The sequence below is a fragment of the Pleurodeles waltl genome, chromosome 3_1 (genome assembly GCF_031143425.1).
Source record: "Pleurodeles waltl isolate 20211129_DDA chromosome 3_1, aPleWal1.hap1.20221129, whole genome shotgun sequence".
In the NCBI taxonomy this organism is placed as follows: domain Eukaryota; kingdom Metazoa; phylum Chordata; class Amphibia; order Caudata; family Salamandridae; genus Pleurodeles; species Pleurodeles waltl.
Genome location: NC_090440.1, coordinates 809,613,217 through 809,628,568, shown reverse-complemented (window position 1 = coordinate 809,628,568; position 15,352 = coordinate 809,613,217). Strand labels below are relative to the sequence as shown.

Here is a 15,352-nt window from a genome sequence, read left to right as displayed (position 1 = left end):
TTTTTGCGGTCTCCCTGTTCTTGTGTGCATTAGCATCATCAGGCGGAGGTGCAGTGGCACCGGAGCACGAGGGAGCTGCATCCCACATGGGCATGGAGGCCCATACTACGGACTCAGAATACACCAGTGGGACGGAGGGCGAGGGGAGCACCACGGCGGTCACAGGATCTGCAACCAGCGACACGGACTCGTCCTCCGATGGGAGCTCCCCTTGTGGTGGCGGCAACATCTGTGCCCCCCACTTCAACAGGTACAGCCACCACCCCCCCTACCAGCACCGCCCTCCCAGCAGCCCCTCAGCCTTCGCCCTGTGCCCCCTCACCCAGGAGGGTGGGCATCACCTTCGCCCCAGGCACCTCAGCCCCTGCCCCTGTCACCTCTGCTGCCCTCAGTGAGGAGGCAATTGACCTCCTCAGGTCCCTCACTGTTGGGCAGTCTACCATTTTGAATGCCATCCAGGGTGTAGAAAGGGAGTTGCAACACACAAATGCATTCCTGGAGGGCATTCATTCTGGTCAGGCTGCCCTTCATCGAACTGTTCAGACTCTGGCCTCAGCACTGATGGCAGCCATTGTCCCTGTGTCAAGCCTCCCCCCTCCAACTTCCTACACCCAGACCCAATCCCCTGTACCTCTGCCTATCCCAAGCACACCATCAGACCAGCCTGCACACACCTCAACACACAAGGGAAGCTCTGGCAAACATAAGCACCACACATCCCACAGGCACTCACGCAAGCATCACACACATACAGACACACCAACATCCACTGCCTCTACTGTGTCCCCCTCCTCGTCGTCTCCCTCCTCCCTCCCAGTCTCGTCTATACTCACACCTGCATGCATTACCTCTACAGCCACTACGTCCCGCACCAGCACACCCAGCAGCACACCCCGCTAACGTGCAGTCACCACCCCCATTACCATTCACACGTCCCCTGTGTCCTCTCCCAGTGTGTCTGTGATGCCCCCTCCCAAGATACACAAATGCAGGCACACACCCACCCAACATACACCCACCTCACAACAGCCTCCAGCTCATGCACCTGCACCCAAAGCCACAAAAGTTACACCTCCTACAACCACCTCCTCTTCCTCCACTCCCAAACCCCCTCCAGCTACCCGTCCCAGTGTCTCCAAACAACTTTTCCTGTCCACCGTTTACCTATTTCCCACCACCCCGTCCAACTCATAGGTCCCGTACTACCACCTCAGCCACAAAATCACCGAGACCAGTGGTGCCTGTTGTCACAGTTATGGGGAGTGCACCGGCCACCAGGCCAGCCAGTCTATCACGGAGCCAGAGCACACCCAGTCCCCCCTGTCAAGCACCAGAAGTTGGCCAGTGCCCGGCGGGAGAGGGGGAAGACTCCGGCCACTCAAGCCGATCACAGGGGGTCCCTGGGGGAGTGTGGACTCTACTGTGACTCCTCCCAAGGTGGGGAAGGGGCAGAAGAAACCTGCAAAGTCTGGGAGGAGCAGCACGGCGGAGAAGACTGCCATCATCCCCGCTGCCCAGGAGGGCCCCGCCAGCCCCATCGTCGCTGCCCAGGAGGGCCCCGCCAGCCACAGCCCAGCTGCCCAGGAGGGCCCCACCAGCCACAGCCCAGCTGACCAGGAGGGCCCCGCCAGCCACAGCCCAGCTGCCCAGGAGGGCCCTGCCAGCCACAGCCCAGCTGCCCAGGAGGGCCCCGCTAGCCACAGCCCAGCTGACCAGGAGGGCCCCGCCAGCCACATCCCAGCTGCCCAGGAGGGCCCCGCCAGCCACAGCCCAGCTGACCAAGAGGGCCCTGCCAGCCACTGCCCAGCTGCCCAGGAGGGCCCCGTCAGTCACAGCCCAGCTGCCCAGGAGGGCCCCGCCAGCCACAGCCCAGCTGCCCAGGAGGGCCCTGCCAGCCGGAGGGCCCCGCCAGCCACAGCCCAGCTAGGCAATGAAGGACCGCCAGCCCCACTGGGCAATGAAGGACCGCCAATGCAAGCACCACTGAACAGGGCAAGCACTGCTGAACAGGGCAAGGACCGCCAAGGCAAGCACCGTTGAACAGGGTAAGGACCGCAAAGGCAAGCACCGCTGAACAGGGCAAGCACCGCTGAACAGGGCAAGGACCGCCAAGGCAAGCACTGCTGAACAGGGCAAGCACCGCTGAACAGGGCAAAGACCGCCAAGGCAAGCACCGCTGAACAGGGCAAGGACCGCCAATGCAAGCACCGCTGAACAGGGCAAGCACCGCTGAACAGGGCAAAGACCGCCAAGGCAAGCACCGCTGAACAGGGCAAGCACCGCTGAACAGGGCAAGGACTGCCAAGGCAAGCACCGCTGAACAGGGCAAGCACCGCTGAACAGGGCAAGGACCGCCAATGCAAGCACCGCTGAACAGGGCAAGGACTGCTGAACAGGGCAAGGACTGCACCGCAAAGCTAGCCCAATAGCGGAAGGGGCAGTGACGCAACAGGGAACGTCACGGTGTGAGTGAAGCACTCTGGGCACCAGTCCCCCTCCAGAACCAGTGGAGACCTGCATCCACTCCGTCTGTCCTGCACAGGATGAAGCACTCTGGGCACCAGTCCCCCTCCAGAACCAGTGGAGACCTGCATCCACTACCTCAGTCCTTGGCAGGATGAAGCACTCTGGGCACCAGTCCCCCTCCAGAACCAGTGGAGACCTGCATCCACTCCGTCTGTCCTGCACAGGATGAAGCACTCTGGGCACCAGTCCCCCTCCAGAACCAGTGGAGACTGTTATCCACTTGAGAGACTGTGACTTTGCACTCCCCAGGATGGTACAGTGGGCAACCCACCCACTGGAGAGACTTGAGAGACTGTGGCTTTGCACTCCCCAGGATGCAGCAGTGGGCAACCCACCCACTGTATAGACTTGAGAGACTGTGGCTTTGCACTCCCCAGGATACATCAATGGGCATGGAGCCCCCTCGTGGATCTGGCGTCGTGCACACATCTGGCTGAGGTGCCCCCCCTTCCCTTCCCCCTGAGGTGCCTGTTGTATTTCTATCTGATGCCCCTGCAGTGTTCTCTCCGTCATGTTCGGGTATCTTGTGTGGGCCTCGCCCATGCATTTTGGGCTCAGTGGTCCATGGACTATGAATAATGCAATACCTGGACTACTATTCGTGGTGTATATTTTGTTAATAGTGTATATATGTATATATTTTCTTACTCTATTTTGATATATTACAATGGTTCCAATCATGTCCTTTTGTCTTTGCATTCTTCCGGGAGGGTTGGGGGGTGTTACTGTAATGTTTGGATATGCATTGTTGTGTGTGTTGTAGTGGGTGAGGGTGGGGGTGGGGGTGTTGCGTGTGTGTGTCCCTGTTTTTTGCCTCCCCCCTCCCCTGTGTCGTAGGTGCAGTACTCACCGTGGTCTTCGCCGCCGGCGTTGGTGCTCCTGGTACATGAGCAGGAAGACTATTGCAGGAAGAATATGGAGTCCCGGCTCCATGGTGTCGTCGTTCCTCGTGGAGTGTGTAGAGGTGAGCGTTTTCCCTTTGAAATGTCTGTTTCCGCCGTGTTTTTATCCGCTGTGAATCCGCCCTGGAAAAGGTGGCGGATTGGCCTGTCATAATAGTGTGGGCGGTACATTGTCTTCCGCCTGTCTGTTGGCGGTGACCGCCGCGCTGTTTGTTTGTACCGCCGTGGCAGTCTGAGTGTTAAAGTGGCTGTCTTTGTTGGCAGTTTCCGCCACGGTCGTAATTCCCAAAATTTTACCGCCGCTTTAACACCGTCCTCCAGGGTTGTAATGACTACCCTAGTGTGTCATGGGTGTGCTGCGATGACTGATTACAGCGGAGCAGGTTTTGTAATTTTTACCACACATACTGGTTGGATTTGTCACGAGGGTGAGTGATGGTTCAGAAGATTACATTTTATTAACAAGAGATTTCACAAAAATGAAATGCACTGTTAATAACTGAAAGGCCAAAAAACGGAACCAATGACTCACAACTCATGAGCTGTAAAGCCACGACAAGGCAGCAACCACTTTGCAGTCCATTCACACACCTTCCATACATGACATGCACAAGACCATTCATGCTGCCAGCCACGGGCCCAGCACATTACAACACTCGCATCAACAGACGCGCCACTCAAGGGCCCATCACTTGCATACACCCACATGCCTGAAACAGCAATCACACCAGCTGATAGGAGTGTGTGGACTGATGTTTGACCATGCACACAGCCAAGCGCCACTCCACGCACACCCCTAGCCAAGCGCAACTCCACGCACACTGTGGAGAAGTGCGGCACAATTGGTTAGAGCAGCAGACCCTGATGCTGAGATCTGGCCGGGGACCAGGGTTCAATTCCTGCCTCGGCGGGTTTTGGGCTCAACTCCCTTGGACCAGATAATTCTTGCCTCAGTGCGTAATCTAATTAATGGGTCCCACTCTGTAACGCTGGGCAATAGCTTGCTTAGTCTCCACAACGGCCCTGACAGCGCTTGGATGCCTGGCTTCACCCTGGGGGTTGCCCAGGAGTGGGCACCTCACAGAGAAAAGCCAGGAGGGCTTCCACAGCGGTATGTATACAGCACCTTGAGACCCTAACAGGTGAGTAGTGTGCTATACAAGTGCAAAATTTACATTTTACTGTGAGCCAAGTGCCACCCCACACACACCGCCAGCCAAGTGCCACTCCACACACACCGCCAGCTAAGAACCACTCCACGCATACCACCAGCCAAGCGCCACCCCACACACAACTCCAGCCAAGCGCCGCTCCACACACATCGCCAGTCAAGCACCACTCCACACACACTGCCAGCCAAGCACCACTCCACACACACCGACAGCCAAGTTCCATTCCACACAAACCACCAGCCAAGCGCCGCTCCACACACACCGCGAGCCAAGCACCACTCCATGCACATCTCCATCCAAGCGCCACTCCACGCATACTGCCATCACTTTTTTTGTTTTTAAACAATAAAGAAACCACTAACTAATTATCAATATGTACAAAACTACAAACACAAAAGCTCTAACTGAAAATATGACAGAAATGACAACCGGGAAACTGAACCTATGAAAATATAAAACAAGCAGTTTACGCTCATGGCATTTCTCAGAATTGTTTTTGGTGTGGTAACTCCTGAAACAGCCGGCCACACTCAGACCAGGCTTTGAAGGGCAAGCGGGGCAGTACATCCGGCTCTCCCTGACGATACCTCTTTGGGCACAGACTCTACATTTCTTAGTGGGTGAATCTTTTTTGGGAGTGGGAGGAATGTGATCAGGAAAGTGGCGATCTGTCAATCTAGCCACATCCTCCACCAATGCTACTCTAAGAACTCTTGCCTGTTCCACCACAATGAGGCTCTCTATCACTGACTCCTGATATTTCAGAAATTTCATCCTTTACTCAGGTGAATAATCCTTGAACACAATAAAAGCTTAAAAGTTGCCAAATGAAATAAATGTGTTGCCATTTTTTCTACCACACATAAGACTTACAAACAGCAGTGTAAGGTTCCAACCTCTGATCTACTCTATCAACACCACCCATGTGGGTATTGTAAACCAAAATGCACACAGGTTTTGCGCACTTCGGCAACCTGACCCCAAACAGTCACAGGGGAAGTACTCTCATCATGGATGGTAGTAAGCATGTACACATCCTTCCTGTCTGCAAATTTCAGAGCTAGCAGCTCATCGTTCCGCAAGGCACTGCACTGTCCCCTCTCAAGTTTTTTACAGACAATCTCCCTTTTATAGCCTTTCTGGTTAGAACGGATTGTGCCACAAGCAAGAGTGTCCACAATGAACAACTCCTTGAACAACTGCACTCCAGTGTAGAAATTATTTACATGCAAATGATGACCTTTGTTAAACAGTCGTCTACCAAGATCCCACACAATTTTCTCGCTAACTCCAAAAGTGGGTGGACAACCAAGGGGGTCAATAGTGGAATCCCTACGAGTGTAGACCCGGAAATTATACACATATCCTGTACTACTTTCTGACAGCATATACAATTTAATTCCATACCGTTCCCTCTTGCTAGGAATGTACTGCTTAAAAACCAAACGCCCCTTGAACAGGACCAAAGACTTGTCCACACTTATTTCTTTGCCTGAAACATACACCTCTGAAAACCAATCTACAAAATGATCAAGGACAGGCCTAACCTTAAAAAGACAGTCACAATCAGTGTGATCTTGTGTCAAGGCTAAAGCATTGTCAACAAAATGCAGCATCCAAAGAAGAAGTTAATTGCGATTACGAGTCATGGTTGCAGGAAATATAGCCGTTGCTATCAAGGGACTATTAGAACAATAAGATGTCAGTGATGGCTTCCTTATCAACTCCATCAAAAAAGTCAAACCTAATAAATTTTTCATCTCTTCCAGATTTGTGGGAACCCACTGGGTAGCTCTAGACTGAGGCCTAAGTCTGGCAGTGTTGTTCCTCAAATACTGCTCTGCATACAAATTAGTCTGCTCAACAATCTCTTCCAAAAATACATTGTCCATAAACAATTCAAATAAATTGACAGGTAAAACGTTTTCTTTATTTACTCTACACCCTGGGAGACCAGTAAAGCAGGCAACTGTGGCTGCTCCATGTTTGGGGCAACCCAGGTGTCAGGTCTTCCAAAGGGAAACCTTTCGACCCCAGGCTGCTGCACTATGGCCACATCAGTGTCCTCTCCTAAAACAGGCCCTTCATCTGCACTCAGAGTGGCCACCTCATCAGAAGATTCCTCTCGGACAGAAAACTCACTGCCAGAATCTCTCACTTCCTCCTCTGCCTTAGATGCAGAGTCAGTCTCATAATCATGGTCAAAAGACGACTTAGAAAGCATGCCAACAACCTGCTGAGCAGTCACTCTGCAGCTAGCCATGATCCTCTCTTACAACAAATGGATTGCCAACAACAACCAGCACTTTCTAAAACAAGTAATAAACAAAGTGTGGCTTTATCACAAAGAGTTATGTACTAAAAAACTACACCACTCACTTGCCTGAAAAAGCTAGAATCACCAGCAACTACTCTGCACATACACAGCAATCACCAATGATATCCCATTAAAAAGACAAAAAAAGAAAAGCAAATTAGACATGAGACAACACAAATATCACTGTGCACAAATCTAAGGACAATTTCACACACAATCCTGCATTTAGTATACCACCTACAAACATGTCATTCATACATGTCAACAATACTCCTTTGGAGTAAATTGCTTTTACTTACCTAAAACAGGCAACTACGCAAACCGCAGGTCAACTACTGCCAAAACCTCAAGGATCCACGGCAAAGGAAGCAAAAGCTTTGAACTAGAACAAAAAGAAGAAATAAACTGTTATAATCACAAATACAAATACTTTGCCAGTTGACAAACACCCCGCCACCAAGAGTTTACACATTTTCCCTGGTGCCTAAGTGGCTTCTACCCCCTTGGGGGCAGATGGGCCTAAACAAAATAGGCTGATCTGCCCCCAAGGGGGGGGGGGCAGAAATGGCCATCAGTAATGTGCCCCCTATGGGGGGTGACCCTTGCCAAAGGGGCCACCCCCACACAAAATACACACGCACACACAAGATCCCTGGTGCCTAAGTGGATTCTGCCCCCTTTGGGGGCAGATGGGCCATGGGGGGCGACCCTTGCCAAAGGGGATGCCCCAGCGCAAAAAAAACAAAGGGGAACAAAATAAATATTCCTTGGCGTCTCGATGGCTTCTGCCCCTAAAAAAATAGGCTAACCTGCCCCCAAGGGGGGCAGAAATGGCCATCAGTAATGCGCCCCCTTTGGGGAGGCGACCCTTGCCAAAGGGGCTACCCCCACACAAAACACTCACACACACACACAAGATCCCTGGTGCCTAAGTGGATTTTGCCCCCCTTGGGGGCAGATAGGTCTAAAACAATAGGCCGATCTGCCCCAAATGGGGCAGAAATGGGCAAGAGTTCTGTGCCCCTTTTGAGGTGCGACCCTTGCCAAAGGGGGCGCCCCAGCACAAAAAACTAAAACAAAGGGAAAAAAAATACCTGGCATCTTGGTGGCTTCTGCCCACCTTGGGGGCAGATGGGCCTAAACAAAAAATGCCAATCTGCCCCCAAGGGGGGCAGAAATGGCCAACACTAATGTCCCCCCTTTGGGGGGGCGACGCTTGCCCAAGGAGTGCCCCCAAAACACACTCACACACAACACAATCCCTGGGGCCTAGTAGGTTTGGACCCCCCCAGGGGCAGGATCGGCCAAAAACATGGCCGATCTAGCCCTGGGGGTGGGGGGCCAAAACATATAAAAAAATATTGTCCCCAGGGCAGCGACCCTTGCCTAAGGGGTCGCTGCCTAAAAACATTATTGAAAATGGAATTCCTGGTGTCTAGTGGGTTTCGACCCTCCCTGGGGGCAGATCGGCCAAAAAAACTACCGATCTGTCCCCAGGAGGGTCTGAAACATGGATATACGTATGACCCCAGGGGAGTGACCCTTGCCCAAGGGGTCGCTCCCCAAAATAAACTGAAAAGAACAACCCTGGTGCCTAGTGGTGGATTCCTGCTCCGTGATTGTGAAGCAGGAATCCAATGAAAACAGGCACAGGGTGAAAGGAAAAACTATTTCCTTTCCCCTGTGTGTTTTCCAACCTCCAACTACCCCCCAGGAGACGGACTCACCATAGACACATCCTCTCTTCACTCACGCTGGAAGCAAATGGCTTCCAGTGCGTCCTCGGCAGCATTTGATGATGTTGGTGCGCTGTGAGAGTGCCTGCATCATCGGATGGCTAAGGGGGGGAGGGTCGGGTGGAAGGGGAAGCGATTCCCCTTCCATCCCCAACTGTGGGGTGTGGGAGGGAGGCCCACGGGGGGAGCGCTAGCCCCCCTCCCCCCCGTTGGCCCGGGTGCAGGACGAGCTGATCTCTTCCCCAGCACACGGGAATTGTGTGCGAGGACGAGACCAGCTCGCCCCAGGCACCCTACCAGTTAAGGTGAGGATGTTAGTGCTACAGTTGCCAGAAAGAAATTTTTACAGGGAGTGCAGAATTATTAGGCAAGTTGTATTTTTGAGGATTAATTTTATTATTGAACAACAACCATGTTCTCAATGAACCCAAAAAACTCATTAATATCAAAGCTGAATATTTTTGGAAGTAGTTTTTAGTTTGTTTTTAGTTTTAGCTATGTTAGGGGGATATCTGTGTGTGCAGGTGACTATCACTGTGCATAATTATTAGGCAACTGAACAACAAAAAATATATACCCATTTCAATTATTTATTATTACCAGTGAAACCAATATAACATCTCAACATTCACAAATATACATTTCTGACATTCAAAAACAAAACAAAAACAAATCAGTGACCAATATAGCCACCTTTCTTTGCAAGGACACTCAAAAGCCTGCCATCCATGGCTTCTGTCAGTGTTTTGATCTGTTCACCATCAACATTGCGTGCAGCAGCAACCACAGCCTCCCAGACACTGTTCAGAGAGGTGTACTGTTTTCCCTCCTTGTAAATCTCACATTTGATGATGGACCACAGGTTCTCAATGGGGTTCAGATCAGGTGAACAAGGAGGCCATGTCATTAGATTTCCTTCTTTTATACCCTTTCTTGCCAGCCACGCTGTGGAGTACTTGGACGCGTGTGATGGAGCATTGTCCTGTATGAAAATCATGTTTTTCTTGAAGGATGCAGACTTCTTCCTGTACCACTGCTTGAAGAAGGTGTCTTCCAGGAACTGGCAGTAGGACTGGGAGTTGAGCTTGACTCCATCCTCAACCCGAAAAGGCCCCACAAGCTCATCTTTGATGATACCAGCCCAAACCAGTACTCCACCTCCACCTTGCTGGCGTCTGAGTCGGACTGGAGCTCTCTGCCCTTTACCAATCCAGCCACGGGCCCATCCATCTGGCCCATCAAGACTCACTCTCATTTCATCAGTCCATAAAACCTTAGAAAAATCAGTCTTGAGATATTTCTTGGCCCAGTCTTGACGTTTCAGCTTGTGTGTCTTGCTCAGTGGTGGTCGTCTTTCAGCCTTTCTTACCTTGGCAATGTCTCTGAGTATTGCACACCTTGTGCTTTTGGGCACTCCAGTGATGTTGCAGCTCTGAAATATGGCCAAACTGGTGGCAAGTGGCATCGTGGCAGCTGCACGCTTGACTTTTCTCAGTTCATGGGCAGTTATTTTGCGCCTTGGTTTTTCCACACGCTTCTTGCGACCCTGTTGACTATTTTGAATGAAACGCTTGATTGTTCGATGATCACGCTTCAGAAGCTTTGCAATTTTAAGAGTGCTGCATCCCTCTGCAAGATATCTCACTATTTTTGACTTTTCTGAGCCTGTCAAGTCCTTCTTTTGACCCATTTTGCCAAAGGAAAGGAAGTTGCCTAATAATTATGCACACCTGATATAGGGTGTTGATGTCATTAGACCACACCCCTTCTCATTACAGAGATGCACATCACCTAATATGCTTAATTGGTAGTAGGCTTTCGAGCCTATACAGCTTGGAGTAAGACAACATGCATAAAGAGGATGATGTGGTCAAAATACTCATTTGCCTAATAATTCTGCACTCCCTGTATAAGAAGTTAGAAACCAGCACTGTGGAGGTTTAGGACTCTTGGGGTCACAAAGCACACCTTATAGAATCCATCACACCCTCAGCTTAGCAGTCCTTTAGGACTGTGCTTGCTCATTTTCCATTTTTCAGTTGGGAATAAACTCCAATATCCTCAATCTAAAAATATATCCAGTATTACTGTTCACACGCCCAACCAAACTAATCAAAATGCATGTTGATGTGCATTCATTAGCAGCTTAAAAAACGTGTTGGATTGGAATCTGCTGAGAAAAAACATTAATCAGAAACTGAATTATGGCTGTAGGTGGTCTGGCTAGGAAAGTCCTATGATAAGTGTCAATATGTTTTCCTTATGCTGCTATGACTGTATCCATGCAGTGTTTTGAGGGAAGCCTGCACAACTCCTTTCTCTGCTATATCTGATCCTGATGTGTGTGACATGCTTGAGTTATGCTAATTATTCTCTGTATGTAGGGAATGTTTGGGCTTATGCTACGTATGCATACATATTATGTGTGTGAGGCAATCATGCACTGCACCTGTTCATTTTGTTCTTCATTGCTGGGACATGTTTGAGCATATGGTGCTTCTGCTGTGTCTGCTCTGTGTGTGCTAGCCTTCAAAGCTGCTGTTCCCCCTGTACTTGTTTTGTGTGTAGTAGTGAAATTGGATAATCCCTTTAAACTGGAAATAAGCCACAACATTAGCCCTCTTCAATGCTTGCCACCTGAAAGATGCATGCTACTTGTTCCCCAAGATTGTACGAGTGACATAACATCTCATTTACTTAACAAGGAGCATCAGTTTGTTCACATCATCTGTAGGCTATATTAATACATTATAATACATGAGATCTTGCAATCCCTGTATAAAACACATCTCTCACTTGTAATAAAGAAATGATATAGCCATAGCCACTCAACTGTAATAACGTGTTTCAGTTGAGTTCTTAAGACAAAGGGGGTGATTCTAACTTCGGCGGGCGGCGGAGGCCGCCCGCCAAAGTTCCCCCACCAAAATACCGCTCCGCGGTCGAAAGACCGCTGAGGGTATTTTGGGATTTGCCCTGGGCTGGCGGGCGGCCGCCAAAAGGCCGCCCGCCAGCCCAGGGCAAATCAACCTTCCCACGAGGACGCCGGCTCAGAATTGAGCCGGCGTAGTGGGAAGGTGCGACGGGTGCAGTGGCACCCGTCGCGTATTTCAGTGTCTGCATAGCAGACACTGAAATACTTTGTGGGGCCCTCTTACGGGGGGCCCTGCAGTGCCCATGCCATTGGCATGGGCACTGCAGGGGCCCCCAGGGGCCCCGCGGCACCCCCTACCGCCATCCTGTTCCTGGCGACCCGCCAGGAACAGGATGGCGGTAGGGGGTGTCAGAATCCCCATGGCGGCGGAGCGCGCTCCGCCGCCATGGAGGATTCTGCAGGGCAGCGGGAAACCGGCGGTCGACGGTTTCCCGCATCTGACCGCGGCCGAACCGCTGCGGTCAGAATGCCCTGCGGGGCACCGCCGGTCTGTCGGCGGTGCTCCCGCCGACCCTGGCCCCGGCGGTCTCTGACCGCCGGGGTCAGAATGACCCCCAAAGTTCCTGCTCCTAGAGCAACCAAGGGAAGCATAATTAAATTGAAGTTTAAAAAATGGCTTTTCCTAATTTTGCTTTGTTTTTCTAAGTGAACAGTAATAAACAAAAGGGAGATATTTATTTTTGCACTCCTTAAGTAATTATAGAAAAGATAGGATTTCTCAGCATGTTTCCACACATCTGGGCTATGGTGCTTTTGTTAACTATGATTTACTTTAAACTGATTCTAACATGTTTTTGCAACAAATATCTATCTGCCGTTTTGATGTGTTTAATTTTACACTAGAGACTCTGGGGGTCATTCTGACCCCGGCGGTCAGAGACCGCCGGGGCCAGGGTCGGCGGGAGCACCGCCGACAGACCGGCGGTGCCCCGCAGGGCATTCTGACCGCGGCGGTTCGGCCGCGGTCAGATGCGGGAAACCGGCGGTCTCCCGCCGGTTTCCCGCTGCCCTGCAGAATCCTCCATGGCGGCGGAGCGCGCTCCGCCGCCATGGGGATTCTGACACCCCCTACCGCCATCCTGTTCCTGGCGGGTCTCCCGCCAGGAACAGGATGGCGGTAGGGGGTGCCACGGGGCCCCTGGGGGCCCCTGCAGTGCCCATGCCAATGGCATGGGCACTGCAGGGGCCCCCGTAAGAGGGCCCCACAAAGTATTTCAGTGTCTGCTATGCACCCGTCGCACCTTCCCACTACGCCGGCTCAATTCTGAGCCGGCGTCCTCGTGGGAAGGTTGATTTGCCCTGGGCTGGCGGGCGGCCTTTTGGCGAAGTTAGAATCACCCCCTCTATGTTTAATCTTATTTACAAACATGATATCTATTTCATATGAAAGAGCAATGCAACAAATATTTAAATGATTTGTGGACAGGGTGATGGTGTGACCTTGTTGTAGAAGAAATAAATTACCCCCTCCTGTACAATATAAAGATATTGAAAACCACCTTGGAATTCCATGAACTTGTGAAGGAATTTGGCCTTAAGTCTCAGGCCTCTTTATGATCACAGAACTCTACGGTAACTTACTATATCCATATAATGCGTGGCAGTAGGGACTGAAACCCAAATGTATTTCAGAGGTTTGTGATCTCAGCTCATAATGCACTCTATAAAACTGATGACAGAATTATACATACAACAACTAGAATAGACAAGGGCCACTCGAGTGCATCTATATATAGAAAGAGCTTGTATAACTCATTAAATAACACATTGTTCCAGTGATTAGCATGAAGAATAATACATACCTTTATGAATAACAAAAGGATCAATACAGGCTCTGTAGAACTGCAATCTGAATTATAAGTGATGGATTAAGCAGTTGCCCAATAATGAAAGAGATCCATTGATCTATGTTAAGGATAGAGATTTTCCAGTATTGATTCATGTTATATTTCTCTATTTATTTATTTCTTTATTTATTTCTTTATTTATTTATTTATTTATTTATTTAATGTATTTGCATTGCAGTAAGCATGTTGCCAAGTGCTAATTAATAGTGCCAAATAGACAAAGAGAGTTGATGGAAAAAAGGACATTTCCTTGGCTGAATGGGTCTAGTCTCTTTATGAAGGAGTGGTGGTCATATCACAGCTTGATCATACATTAAAAGAAGCTACAATAATTTTATTTTCAATGGTATTTTGAATGATGCTAGGCAGTGATCCTATGCAAGGGCCAAATGAGTTCCAAAAGTAGGCTCCCTGGGTTGTGATGAGTTTTGTGCCATAATGCTTTTTTTGCACTTTGGGGGGCTGATCCCAAGAGTTTATGTAAACTTAGAGTACCTACCATTAATGTAGTGGGTTGACAGAAATCACTGGTAATTTGAACCTTCTTCCCAAAAGGACTTAAAGGCAGTACACAGGATATTGAATTTATTTTAGGGATGGGATAATGTGAACACATTTACACAGATAGTGACACAATATTACTATTTTGTTGTGTGTCCTCTAGAAACTCAGAAAGTACTCCTATAGAGTGCCAATACACAATTTGTTGCATTAGGCCAGTCTCAATGGCACTAGATGGAAGACGGTTCTTAACAGCATGACTTTGAAGTTCGTATTCTTTGCCACTGATGTGAGTTGTTGCCTGGAAGTGAATGTGAGGTTAAAACATACTTCTTGGATTTTAACTTAGTGTAACTGTTAGACCTGACAGCCTTAGGGTGGTCATCCCCCAACTTTTTGCCTGCCTTCCTTCACTTTTCCCACACTGTTTTGCTGGTTTTAGGACTCTGCGCACTTTACCACTGCTAACCAGTGCCAAAGGGAATATGCTCTCTCCTTTGAACATGGTAACATTGGCTCATTCCCAATTGGCATATTTGATTTACTTGCATGTCCCTAGTAAAGGGCAGTACATGTGCCCATGGCCTGTAAATTGAATGCTACTAGTGGGCCTGCAGCACTGGTTGTGCCACCCACATAATAAGCCCCTTAACCACGTCTCAGACCTGCCATTGCAAGGCCTGTGTGTTCAGTTCCACTGCTCATTAACTTGGCATTTAAAAGTAATTGCCAAGCCCTAAAACCCCCCTTTTTCTACATATAAGTCACCCCTAAGGTAGGTCCTAGGTAACCCATAGGGCACGGTGCTATGTAGTTAAAAGGCAGGACATGTACATATGTGGTTTATATGCCCTAGTAGGGGAAAACTCCTTAATTGGGTTTCCACTACTGTGAGGCTTGCTCCTTTCATAGGATATCATTAGGGCTACCCCCATATACTGTTTGAGGGGTATATTCTGATCGGAAAGGGGTAACCAGGTCATATTTAGTATGGCCAGAATGGTAATACAAAATCCTGCTTATTGGTGAGGTTGGATTTTATATTACTATTTTAGAAATGCCACTTTTAGAAAGTGAGCATTTCTCTGCACTTAAAATCCATTGGTTCCTCACAGCCTGTCTTCAATCCACATCTTGGCTGTGCTGGTTGACAGCTCCTTTTGAATTTCACCCAGGCAACCACAAACACAGGATACTTAGTCACACCTGCACTCATCTGCATACTGAATTGGGCCTTCCTGGGCTGGAAGGGTGAAGGTGCCTGACACATTTCATAGGCTAGTGGCCTGCCCTTACACAATGGACTGCCAAACCCCCTACTGGGACCCTGGCAGACATACCTGTACTGAAAGGGCAACTTATGCACTTCAAAACCACTCTTTGAAGTCTCCCCCACTTCAAAGCCATTTTGGGTAC

The 15,352-nt window shown here is 49.7% G+C and overlaps 1 protein-coding gene across 1 annotated transcript in view; it reads left to right on the top strand.

Annotated features, from left to right (window-relative positions):
* Positions 1-15,352, top strand: part of TUB (TUB bipartite transcription factor) — a 1,298,762-nt gene that overhangs the window by 776,749 nt on the left and 506,661 nt on the right. The window lies entirely within an intron of this gene.